Source organism: Ictidomys tridecemlineatus, chromosome 11, assembly GCF_052094955.1.
Source record: "Ictidomys tridecemlineatus isolate mIctTri1 chromosome 11, mIctTri1.hap1, whole genome shotgun sequence".
Lineage (NCBI taxonomy): Eukaryota > Metazoa > Chordata > Mammalia > Rodentia > Sciuridae > Ictidomys > Ictidomys tridecemlineatus.
The window spans coordinates 26058474-26070235 of record NC_135487.1 but is presented as its reverse complement, the minus strand read 5'-3'; the positions used below and the strand labels follow the sequence as shown (position 1 = coordinate 26070235).

The 11762-nt window shown below is 56.9% G+C and overlaps 1 protein-coding gene across 2 annotated transcripts in view; it reads left to right on the top strand.

Annotated features, from left to right (window-relative positions):
* Positions 1–11762, top strand: part of Grik3 (glutamate ionotropic receptor kainate type subunit 3) — a 211705-nt gene that overhangs the window by 70805 nt on the left and 129138 nt on the right. The window lies entirely within an intron of this gene.

Here is an 11762-nt window from a genome sequence, read left to right as displayed (position 1 = left end):
GCCCTACCCCAGACCACGCAGCTTCTTCACTGTAAGGTCCCAGGTCCCCGACCTCCCGGGGGATGAGTGCGTGATTGACAGGTGGGAGTGTGTGAGCACTGATGAGATCAGCCCCTGCACACCATGCGCCCCCAAGCGACAGCTTGGCCCTTGACCTCGGGGGCCACTGTCCAGGTCTCACCAGGTCTCTGCTCTGTGTGGAGCCCAGCTGCACAGCCCAAGATGGGCTTCGCCAAGTCCAGGGCCCAGTGCCCACCACCCACTCCCACCTCATCTTCCTGAACTCTGGTTTGTCCTGGAGGGTGGGAAGATGGGCTGCGACCCCAGCCACAGCCTAGCTGCCCGTCTCTTAGGATTTGTCAGTAAATTAAGGAGCATCCCCATTTTGTTGGAAAAAAATAGTATTTTACACCTGGAGGAAAGATTGGAAGGACCGGACCGTACCAGGACACTGATGGTACAGGACTATGATGGCGGCACTTCTGGATGGCCCCATTGTATGTGTTGTTAATTTCTTTGTTATTCAGTGGACGTGTCTTTCGCAAGGAGGGATGATTATGTTTAAGCATTTGAGCTTGTGAGTGCCAGTGTGATTGCGTCTCAGCTGTGCTGTCTTTGGCAAACCAACTCTCCCTTCACAGTTCCAATTCCTGCACCTCTAGGGCTGGGGTAATAAAAGTCATTGCATAGCATTGTTCCAAGAAAGAAATCTGTGTATGTGCATGGGTGCACGTGTCTGCGCATGTGCACACCCTGAAGCAAGATTTGGCAGTCATTTAGAGAAATTCTAATATGATGGGCACATACAGGGGCTCTAGAGCCATCTGGGGCCTGGATTCAAATCCTGACTCTGACACTTAACCTGCGGCGCAACTTTGGGAAAGTTGATTGACCACCCTGTGCCTCTGTTTCTTGTTTATAAAATGAGGTAATGATAAGAAATAAAGGGATGAATAGACACAAAGAACTGAAAATGGTGCCTGTACACAGCAAGGACTCTATAAATGTTAGCTGTTATTGTTTTTGCTCTTGTTTTGTTATTATTAAATACACTTCACTTTCCTTCCCAGGCCACTGGGATTCCAAGCCACCTATGACCCAGAGGCTGCTTTTCTAGGCCAGGGCCCTGTCCACCTGACTAACTTTCAGAGAAGAGGGAGACAAAGATGATCCTTTAGTAGCTTGAGTCAAGGGATTGGGGGGCCACTATGAAAACTGCGGTTCAGTATGTAGTTGGGGTCAGAGGTCTGGTGGGTTAAGGTCAGGGTTCAGTCTGAGGTCCAGGTTAAGACCGAGCAGAAGGAGGATTAAGACTAAGGCCCAGGCTCATCTGTTGCTTTCCGGTGGAGCATCCTGCAGGGCAGGGCAGCCACAGTGACCTTCTCTGGGTCCCACCTCTGCCCTTGGGTGAAGCCACCCTTGGCCTGTGCCTTCTTCCCGTTCAGTGTGAGCCAGGGAGCAGTGCCCCTGGGGGGTCAGGGAGACCCCAGGAACTGCCCCTGTGCCCTGGTCCCCTGAAGGTGGGCTCAGCCTGGCAGGAGGAGGTGCCCCCGCTCCAGGCCCCACCTAGCAGGTGTGTCTAACCCGGCTCCCGCCTGCCCACCTGTCAGGTCGCAGGCTGGCGCCCTGGAGACAAGGAGGCCGGGCTCTCCCTGCCCTGGGCGTTGACAGTTGACGGGCCCCGCGGCTCCCTGGAGCGAGCTGGGCTCCTTTGCTGGCCCTGCTATGAGGAGGGGCGTGGAACTGTGCACCCAGACGGCCCCGTGTGCGCTAGCAATTTGCCAGAATAAGTAGTTACTATTAATCTCTGCCGCCGTGCTTCCTTCCTCACTGTCCTCTGCCTCCTGCTGCTGCTCCTGGGCTGGCTGGGCTGTGCCTGCAGGCAGAAAGGGCCTCTTTCCTACCTCCATGTTTCGCCCCAGGGGGTGACCCTCGGCAAGGGCACTTTGTTGACCTCCATCAAGAGCTCATCCCAACAGGATCTGTACATAGTAGGGCTTCAGCCTACATGGGCTGGTACATAGGAGTTGCTTTTCAGTATGGGGCACACACACAGTAGGAGCTCTCCCAGCACACAGTAGGCATTCATCTAGCATGGGGCTTGGTGCATAGTAGGGCCTCACCAATCCGGAGCTGGCCTCAGCACGGGCAAACTTGCAAACAATGTTTGCTGGGGGTTTTTCATTCTCTCTGGACAACCCAGCAATGGTCACGGAGTACCTCATCTGGTTCCAGCTGCCGTGGGCCGGGGTGGGTGAGCAGAGGGAGGCCCAGGCCTTCCTTCTTGCTGACTGAGCCGGAGGCCAGGTGACGAGGCACTGGCCCTTTCCTGACGAGGTCTCAGACGGGTGCAAGAGGGGCTGCCCGAAGCTGAGGCCTGTGTCCCCAAGTGCTCAGGCAGGTGGTGGAGAGCGCATGGGTCCACGAGGGCCACGGGGCAGGGTCGTCACTGTCGTCCCGCATGGAGCCTGTGAGGGGAAGGCACTGCCCTGAGCCAGACCAAACAGCTCAGAGTAAAGCTGCCTGCTTTCCTGGAGGGCTGGAGGAAAGAGAGAGAACGAGTGCTTGGAGCAAAACTAAAGGAAGGTTGGAGGCTGGGGGAGCCTGGAGGAGGCTGGGGGAGGCTGGAGGCCGAGCTCTTCTGGAACTCTCTGATAGGATGACCCTGACCCAGTCCAGGAGGGGGAAGCTCCCGGGACTGGGGGACACAGGGCAGGCAGGTGGAAAAAGAGTGGCCTTGAATGTCGGGTGAAGAATGTGGATCAAATGCCTAGACCGTGACCCTGGGGGCTTCGGAGCAGAGGAGGATGATCCAGCAGCAGATTGTGGTCAGCGGCAAACCTGGAGCCGAGACCAAGACCCATGGGGAGGGTGGCCATGGCCCAGGAAGAGAGGCCACAGGCATTTGAAGGTGGAACTGTCTGGTTTGAGGTTAAGAGAGGAGGTCAAAACCAAAGGCGTGGGAGGGTGGCTTGGTCACCAGGATCAGAAACACCAGGCCCAGAAGCGGGTCGGGGAGCAGGTGGTCCCTCCCTTCTGGAACCGCCTCGCTCCTCCCCTTGAGCCTCCTTCCTCCCACCCCCTCCTCCCGCAGCGCCTCCCCTGCTGACAGAACCCAGTGTCTGGTCTCCTGTCCTTCATCTCCCGGGGTCTCTCTGTCCTCCGTCCTCCCCTGCCCCTTCCCAGCAGTGTTCTTGGAGGACACATTTCCAAGCAAATTGCCAAGGTCTCAAGGTCTTCTTCCCAGGGCATCTGACAGCCTGATGGGCGGGGACAGCACAGGGACTAGTGAGGTGCCCTGGTTTCTGTGTTGGACAGAATAACGTTTGGATCCCGGCTCTGCCATCTAGGGGAGGGATCTGACCCCACGGAGGCCCCAGATCCCGCACCAACACAAGGCCTGGCTCGGAAGAAGGGCTCCGTGAGGGGCGGCCACGTTGTTGTTGTTGGTGCTCCCAGGTGGCTCCCAGGTGCCAGAGCCACGTCAGTGAGGTGTTTGGGGATTAGGCTGATGTGCCCAAGTCACCCCATGCATGCCGCGTGTCCTGAACCCCCACTCTGGCCACAGCCACAGGAAGCCCAGACCTTGGTCTCCCTGCAGAAGGCCTGGGGTGCATGCAGGCTGTGTCCTTTGCTGGGGCCACACGAGACCTGGACACAGCAGCTCTGAAGCTGCCCGGGCTGCCCCGAGGCCAGGGCCCCGTGTACAACTTACCTGTGTCTTTTTCAGGCCAAGGGCAGGTCCCTCTGCTCTCTTGGGCCCAGTCATCCCAAGCCCCAGGGTCAGGGCTCACCTCTGGGTGGAGCGGTGCCAGTGCAGAGCCTTCTCCTACCTTGACCTGGGCCACAGCTTTAAAGCAGGAGGGACAGGCATCTGACTCCCCACTGACTGCAGGCTCAGTCCCATCCCGGTGGCACTGCATCAGGCTGCCTCTCAAATTCTGCATCCCCTCATTTCTGCCCAGTGTCCACCTAGCGTATCCCTTGCTCTTCACCTTGGCAGGGCCACTGCTGCTGGAGACGTTCTGGCAATCAGAAGCTTATCACCCTAGGGAAGCCAAGGTGCTCCTGGAATACAACAGGGCCCTTTGAACATCCTCAGGGATGCAAGAGAATGAGGGCCCTTTCTCCTCCAGCATGGAGTGGTAGGAAGAACAGAACCTCAAAGCCATCATGCATCCACTGTGTGACCTTGGACAAGTCACCTAACCTCTCTGAGCTTCTGTTTCCTGAACTTTGAAGTAAGATTAATGATTTCATCTTTTCAGGGACACCGTGCTGATTAAAAGAGATTATACACACCAAGAGCACCTTTGAAGCTATAGTGTGATGGCAAATACAAGTCACCTACTCACACCTGAGTTGGGAGCCCAGGTTGTGCCTCTGACCTGAGGGACAATTTTGAGCTGTCTGTATTCTCCAGTGAATCTCCAGTGTCCTGCTATCTGTCACACGAAGGATCACTCTAAATGATGTTTTGGGATCAGTCTAAATGATGTTGCAAGTCCCTGCCAGTTCTGAAGGTCTGTGATTGACACTTGGATTTTTCCGTTCCCTCATGGGGACGCAGAGGTCTGAGAATCCATCCCTGCCCAGGCAGAGGGCCCAGGTCCTCAAGACTGGTTCTGGACCCCGTCCAGCAACCCAGTCCCGGCCCGGCCTCCCCAGCACTCTCCCCTCACCCTCCACCCTAGACTGGTGCCATGTCCAGGAGCTAATTGCCGTGACTCTGCTGTTTATCTGGAGACAATGCAGGTCGCTTGAAACTGCCGCATCAGGAAAAATATGTCCCACTTAGATCCTGCGATGAGCTGGGCACCATCCTTTATGAGGACTGCTTGAGAGAGGCCGCCCCCCGCCCCCCACCCGCCGCGCTCCACTGATCATTGGCCACCGTGGGCCATTTGCTTAATGAACAGTGTGGCCGTCAGCCAGGGGGTGGGGCTGGCCCTGCACACCTGCTGCCCATAGGCTGTGGTGGCTGGGGCGACCTCAGTGTGCCCTGCCCTGCTCACCCCTGTCGCTCAGCAGCCGGCCCTTCTGGTCAGAGAGGGACACCAGAGTGAGCCTGGTCCCTGCTAAGAGCCCCGATATGGAGATGGCAGCGGCCACTGTTTTCTGGGCTCTTCCTGCATCCTCTGCTGGGCCTGGGCTGAGCTCGATGCAGAGGTCACCTGGCTGCAAATGAGAGCGGCCACGAGAGGTCCATGCTTGGTCCTCCTGTTCTGGGGATGAGGACGCTGATGCAGACCCAGTCTCTGATTCCGGAGCTCTTGACTACTAAGCTCAATGACCTTGGGAGGTCACAGGGAAGGGGCTGCCCTGGAGGACCCAGGTGCAGCAGAAGAGGAGCCTTCCTGCCAGCCATGGGAGGCTGCAGGGGCCCTCGCCCCAGGTCTCTGGGGACCCGTTCCTCTTCCCTCCGATGGGGCTCTGGTGTCCATGCTAGAAACAGGTTCCCCCCTCCCCCCCCTGCTCTGGCCTCCTGCAGCCCTGGGGCACCTGCCCTGAGCCCAGATGCCCATACTTGGGTGGCTGCAGAAGCCAGCAGGAGGCCTGTGACCTTCTGAAAGGGCGCCCTAGTCATCTCCAGGGAACAGCAGTCTCCCAGGTCCGGAGCGCACAACCCCTCTAGCTTTTCTGTTCAGGAGCAGAATAAGCCCCGGGAAGACCACTGTCCTCTCTTGCCTCTACCCCTTCTCTATTCCTCCTCCCGGGCCATGGAGATTTATTTGTAAGACCAGCTGCAGCCCCCTGAAGACCCCCACCCACCCCGTGTAGGCCTGCCGTGTGCATCCCAGGTGGATGGCCCCGTGACACCTCTGCCCCAGGTTTCCGCTGTTCCCCCGAGTGAGATGCTGAGCCGGTAAGAAGGTACCGTGGGGCAGGGGCCACCTACCCAAGTACCGTTGCCCTCTTCAGGCCAGGCCCAGGTCTTTCTCTGGAAGACAAGGCTTCACCTTCAGCCAGGTTTGGCAGGTGGCAGCAGGGCCAGGACACAGGGCAGGGCTGGGGCTGGCAGAGGGGCCGCCCTGGGCAGAGGTGGGGCATCCTTGCTTCTCCAGCTCCTTCTAGACTGTTTGCCAGAAAGCAGGGCAAATCCAATGTCTGGTGCCCACTGTAGTCACAGGGTCTGGCAGGAGGGGACAATGAAAGAATGGATAAAGTCCAGATAGCTGACTGTCATTGATCCAGCCTCTGCTCGTCCATTTCCCTGGTATCCATTTGCTCCTTCCTTGTCTGTTCTTGACAGGAATGTTTAGGTCCCGACTCTTAATGCATAATTATCTCCTGGGTCAGGACTAGGGGGAGTCGAATGAGGGGCTCTGGGCACAAAATTTTACAAAATTTAAGGTGACACCCACTCTCAGGGTCAGCCGCTGCCCGCGTGGCTCAGCTCCTGAAGGCAGCCTTGGTGGCAGGGATGGTCATTGCATTGCGTGGAGGGGGACGTGGAGGAGGAGAGCTGCTGTCCTTTCCTGCCCACCGGGATGATGGATATTCATCCCCTTCCTTACTCTGAGAGAGCCTAAGTTTCTTCTGAGCTAGGCCCTGGCAATGGGGGCGGGGGGAGAAAGGGTCTCAGCTATCTGCTACTCTCTGGATTGATTTTGCCCCATCTGTGACATCCTGAGCAGGGTGTCCAGGGCCAGGTCTTCTCTAGTTGGGAGAGCGTGACACTTGGCCAAGCTACTTAAACTCCCCAACTGTGCCCCCTTGTCCTTATATGTAGAAGAGACACAATAATTGTCCCTGCGTCACAGGTGGCAGTGAGGGTAGTGGTGGATGCCATAGGTAGTGTGCACAGCATATGGGACAGTGCCTGCTGCAGGGTGGACTGTGTGTCGTTGTTGGCTGTTCATGACCTTTAGCCCCTCATCACCTGGGGAGTGTTGCATTGAGCCCCACTTCCTCCCCCAACTGGGCCCCCAGGGTTCAGTCCCAACCCCCCTCAGGAGAGTAACCCCACCAGGGTTAGCCCCTCAACTCTTCTGCCCAGGAGCCCCTGGTAGGTGGAGCCCCAGGGTGGGCTTGTCCCCTAACTCCCAGTCCCCCCAGCTGCAGGCAAGGGAGCAGCATCCCTGGCTCCTTCCAGTTGAGCTCTCCTGGATTCACAGGAGGTTGGAGAGAGAATTCACACTTCACTGAGAATGTGTTTCAAACAATTAGCAGGTCTTTACGGCAGGAGCCTTTGAAGTCCAAGAAGCCCAGACCCATCTCTGCGAAGGATTTCCCCAGAACTGACAGCCTGGCAGACGCTGCCACCAGCTTGGTCCTTGCCTGAGAGCCAGGGGCTCTGGCTCTGGGCTGGCTCAGGGGGCTCATGTGAGTCCCTCCAGGGTGTCCCCCCCTCCAACAGGGAGCTACCTGCTGGAGAACCAAGTCTGTGCCGTGGCCGCCCAGGTATGCAGGGAGCTGGCTTCAGTGGGTCCCGTGTCACGTCTGGGATTCTCCTGTTCTCCAAACCTCCTAACCCCAGGCCGGGCACAGAAGCCCTTGACGTTGAACTTGGAACTCTTGCATCCCTGAGTAGTGCCTACCATGTGTATTATCATCAGTTTAATAAACGAAGGGCCCTAGACCTACAGTTAGCTTCCCTTTACCACCTGCAAGCTGGAAACAGGTGGGGTGGGGGGCAGATGGGCTCACCTGTTTCAGGGCTCTGAACTAGACCGTACTTTCCTTGGAAGGGTTCCTCTTGCCACGAAGGAAGGCTGCTTTCCTAGTTCTGCTGCCTTTGAGCTGTATGATCTTGAGCAAGTCACTGAAGGCATCTCAGTTTTTCCATCTGTGAAATGGGCGAAGCAATCTCATGGTGCAGGGCAGGCGGGAAGATTAAGACAGCTGGAGCCTAGGGAGCGACCTGCACGGTAATTGCTTACGATTTATTGAGTACAAGCTCCACCTCTCACTGTGCTTTTCCCATCCTTCTTTTACAGAGCCAACGTAGACCTTGGTGGGAGGGGCCCTTCACACAGCAGCCTGCCCCCACCCACCCTGGAGAGGGGCTAAGGGCAGAGCAGAAATGGGAGCAGAAAGCAACTGTCCCCGCCCTCTGCCCCAGGAAGCCCGGGCCTCGAGCCTTCTGTTTGATCCCCTTCCCTGACATTCCATCCATCATCGTAATTGCTTCTCCCGAAAAATGAATTTGTAGTTGATTTCTTCAAAAGAGGGAATCAGCCAACAGATAAAAAGGTTGTTTTATTTAATTTGCATGAAGAGGCCGCCTGCTGCCTCCCAGCTGCGCCAGCAGGGCTGCGGGAGGGGAGGGCGACTTCAGGCGGAGTGGGTGTGCACAGGTAGGGCTCGCTGCTCCCTGGCTCTGGGCTAGTCTCCCCACGTCGCCTGCAGTGTGTTCCCAGAGACGGGATCCTCGGGGTCTGTGCTGATCCTTCTATTCGAGGACACCTGGGCCTTCTCCACACCTGTCATTTCTGGGGCAAAGACAGGGCTTCTAACCCAGGGGCCTGAGACCCACGAAGCCAGACACTCACAGGGGCAGAACCTCAGGAGGTCAGGGCTTCTGCGAACCAGAGACCTAACACACATGGTGCCCGTCATCGAGTGCCCTGGGGTGTCCTAGGGAGGGGAGGTGGCATTCAGGTTGCTTGTGCCTTGGGGTGAGACTTGGAGCCGCAGGCTTCTCTCCGCGGCCAAGGGGGTTGTCTTTCCCGATGTTCCCAGGCTAACTCTGGCTCTCTCCAGGAGTTTCCAGGGCAGTAATGGAGCTCTGCCTTCCAGAGAAATCCTTGGCAAGGGCAGGGTTAGGGTAGGGCAGATCTGCAGCTGGGGGTAGAAGCGGGGTTGAGCAGATGGGAGAGGGCATGGAGATACCCGGCCCTCTGTGAGCCTCTCAGGCCCAGGCAGAGTCCAGGGAGGCAGACTCCACGGTCCCTGAGCAGGATGCAGGGGATCACCTGGTGTTGTGCAATATCTGGAAAAGATGCCAAGCGTAGTATTCTGTCATCAAGATGCTACCGGGACCCAGAGACTCAGGTAACCCCCCGGAATGGGGATGCCATGTCATTTCCAAACAGGGACGCTTCTGTGAATGAAAGTGGGTTCTATTAGTAATTGCTCTAAAACAAGAAGCATCAGCCACGGTGGCCCCAGCAAAGCAAGACACAGCACCCTAACCACGTACTGATGCCACAGAGACCTAGGCAGAGAGGCCTCCTCCCAGGACTGGCCCGTAAGGGCCCTGGGCATTTCTGGACAGAGCCACAGGCCTGCCCGGGGCTACCAGGGAACAGAATGGAGGTGGAGAAACAGTGAGGGGCTGAGTCCCTCCTCTGGGCCTGCTTAGGCAAATCACATACCTTCTCTAGGCCTCCACTTCCTCTCCGTGGGATAGGGGACGGGATGAGCCTTCCCTGTTTATTGGGCTCTGTAATGACCTTGCTCCTCTGTTCACTTGCATATTGCTGTGCCCTTGCCTGTCATGCCATCCCGGAGGACAGACGCCGTGTCTATCTTATTCACAGCAGTGCATGCAGCCCAAAAAACGGCACGGAGAACTGTAGACACTTGACAGATGGGTGCGGATTCCAGGGGTCACTGGAGGGCCCTCATTTTCAGATACGTGTCAGGCGTGGAGGGGCTGATCTGTCAGGAGGGCCCAGGGACCGGTGCAGCGGAGGCAGGTAGACCAGGTCCCTCCTGGGGAGCCCTCTCCTCTGTTCCTTGGTCTTCCTTCCTGTTTGCATGGAACTCTTCCACCCGCATTTTGTAAAAAGTGGTGGCCTTCAGACATGGGCACGGCCTCGGTTGTAGTTATGAAGGTACTGTGGGGGCGAGGGGGCATCAGGGGTTTCCTGACTTAACACATTATAAAGATGTCAACAGAATTACTGACAACCACTGAAGGCTGTTTTTAATTTTTTAGCAGCAAACTCAGAAAGCATCCTGGACCCAGCGGTAGCCCAACCTGGTGGGTTTAGTGGGCTCATTTTGGCTTCCCCTTGCTGGAGGGGCTGGCACGCTGCTGCACCATTGGCTTTGCTCTTGGGAACCATCCCTCCCTGTGAGGACCCCTTCCCTCTTCTCCCCGCCGGCCCAGGCCCACCGTTTCTGAGCGGAGATGGTGCGGCCTAGACCAGCAGGGTGTTTGCAGGCGGGGTTTGTCCTCTGCTTGCAGCGTGCAAGGCCAAGCCCAGGGTCTTTCCATGCTTTTCCTTGGAGAGGTTTCTTCTCCTGTGCCCTCTGCCACAGCCTGCTGGTGGCAAGGCTGCTGCTCTGGCTGCAAGAGATGTTCCCAGCCTTGGGGACTGGGCCTCTCCCCTGGCTTCTTCTGGGAGCATATGACCAGCTTTTCACTGTCCACTTGTGGGCATTACACTTTGATTGTAAGTGCTAGAAAGTTCATATGAAGTGACTGACCTGCCAATGTTGACATGTACTGATGACTGCTCTCCTCCCCTCCCCCTCCCCTCCTCCTCTCTCCCCCTTCCCTCCTCCTTCTCCTCCTCCTCCTCCTCCTCTCTCTCTCTCTCTGTCTCTCTCTCCCCCTCCCTCCCCCTCCCCCTTCTCTCCCTCCATCTTCCTCTGGCCCATGACTCCTCCGTATCCCTGTGAGTCTACTCTGTTCTCTCAGGTTGGCTTTTCTGTGAGGCCTGAGCCATGGTCTGTGGAAGGTCCAGACTCTCATTTGCTGTGGTTTAAGTCCCTTCTCTCCATGTCCAGCCTGGAAAACCCCAGGGAAGGACTGGGACCTGTCGTTGTGGTCAGGGAGTGTGGCTTAGCAAGAGGACCACAGCTTCCATCCAGAACACGGCCTGGAGCCCGAGGGTGGAGGTGGGGACGGGGGTAACACAGACATTGCTTCCGGAGGACAGTGTGAGCTGCAGACGTCCTTCTAGGCTATGAGCGACCCAGGGGTATGTGCCATCTCCTGGCCTTTCAGCCGGAGAAGGAAGGACTTTGGTGATCACAACAGGCTGGGGAGGCATTTCTCCAATGAACAGAAACACAGCAGCATGGATATTTTGACTGACCCCTTGGTCTCCTTCCCTGGCAGTAGCCGGTCAAGGTTTTGTCATGGCTTGTGGTCCAACTCTGGGTTCGGGGGTGTGGGCTTTAGCTGAAAACACCTTCATCCCGTGAGGATCTATGGGGAAAGACATCAGGTCCCTATTGCCTGGCCCAGCACGGTGCCTGTCAGCTCATCCTGTCCCTCTGACTGGTCTGGGTTAGAGCCAGCCTCAGCGGGCCAGGGGACAGCGCCATCTTTTTATCCCGCACACAGCTTCCTGCCCCAGCCCCGGCTCTGTGCTACCTTTTCTGCAAATGAAGATCGCATTGAAATTGTGCGATTTCTATTACTGGTGCTTGGGGGAGAGCAGGGACTAGGTCTTGTTCACAGGTTTGCCTTTGACACATGACACAGGGCTGGGCAGCTGCCGTAACCTTAAGGGAGTGCTCCTTGACTGTCTGCGGACGCCTGTTAGCAGAGCCCGGTGTCCCACAGAGACCACTCAACGCAGCCTGGCCAGCATTTATCTAAAGGCCCTCCAGGCTGAGTACAGAAGGGCCTTTTCCGCCAACTGGGCTAGTTAATGGACGAAGTGGTCGCTGTGTTGTTATGAATTGGTGTGACACTTGATCGTTCATTATAAACCTGAAGTGATCTCAATTGGAAGGGCTGTTTCTCGAGAGCTCGTTTCTCCTTCTTTTTTTTTTTCTTTGAGCCTGACTTGTTTCTTCAACCGAATTGTCAGTTTAGGAACTTGACTTGGTCATCTCTGCCCTCCACCTCCAACCGC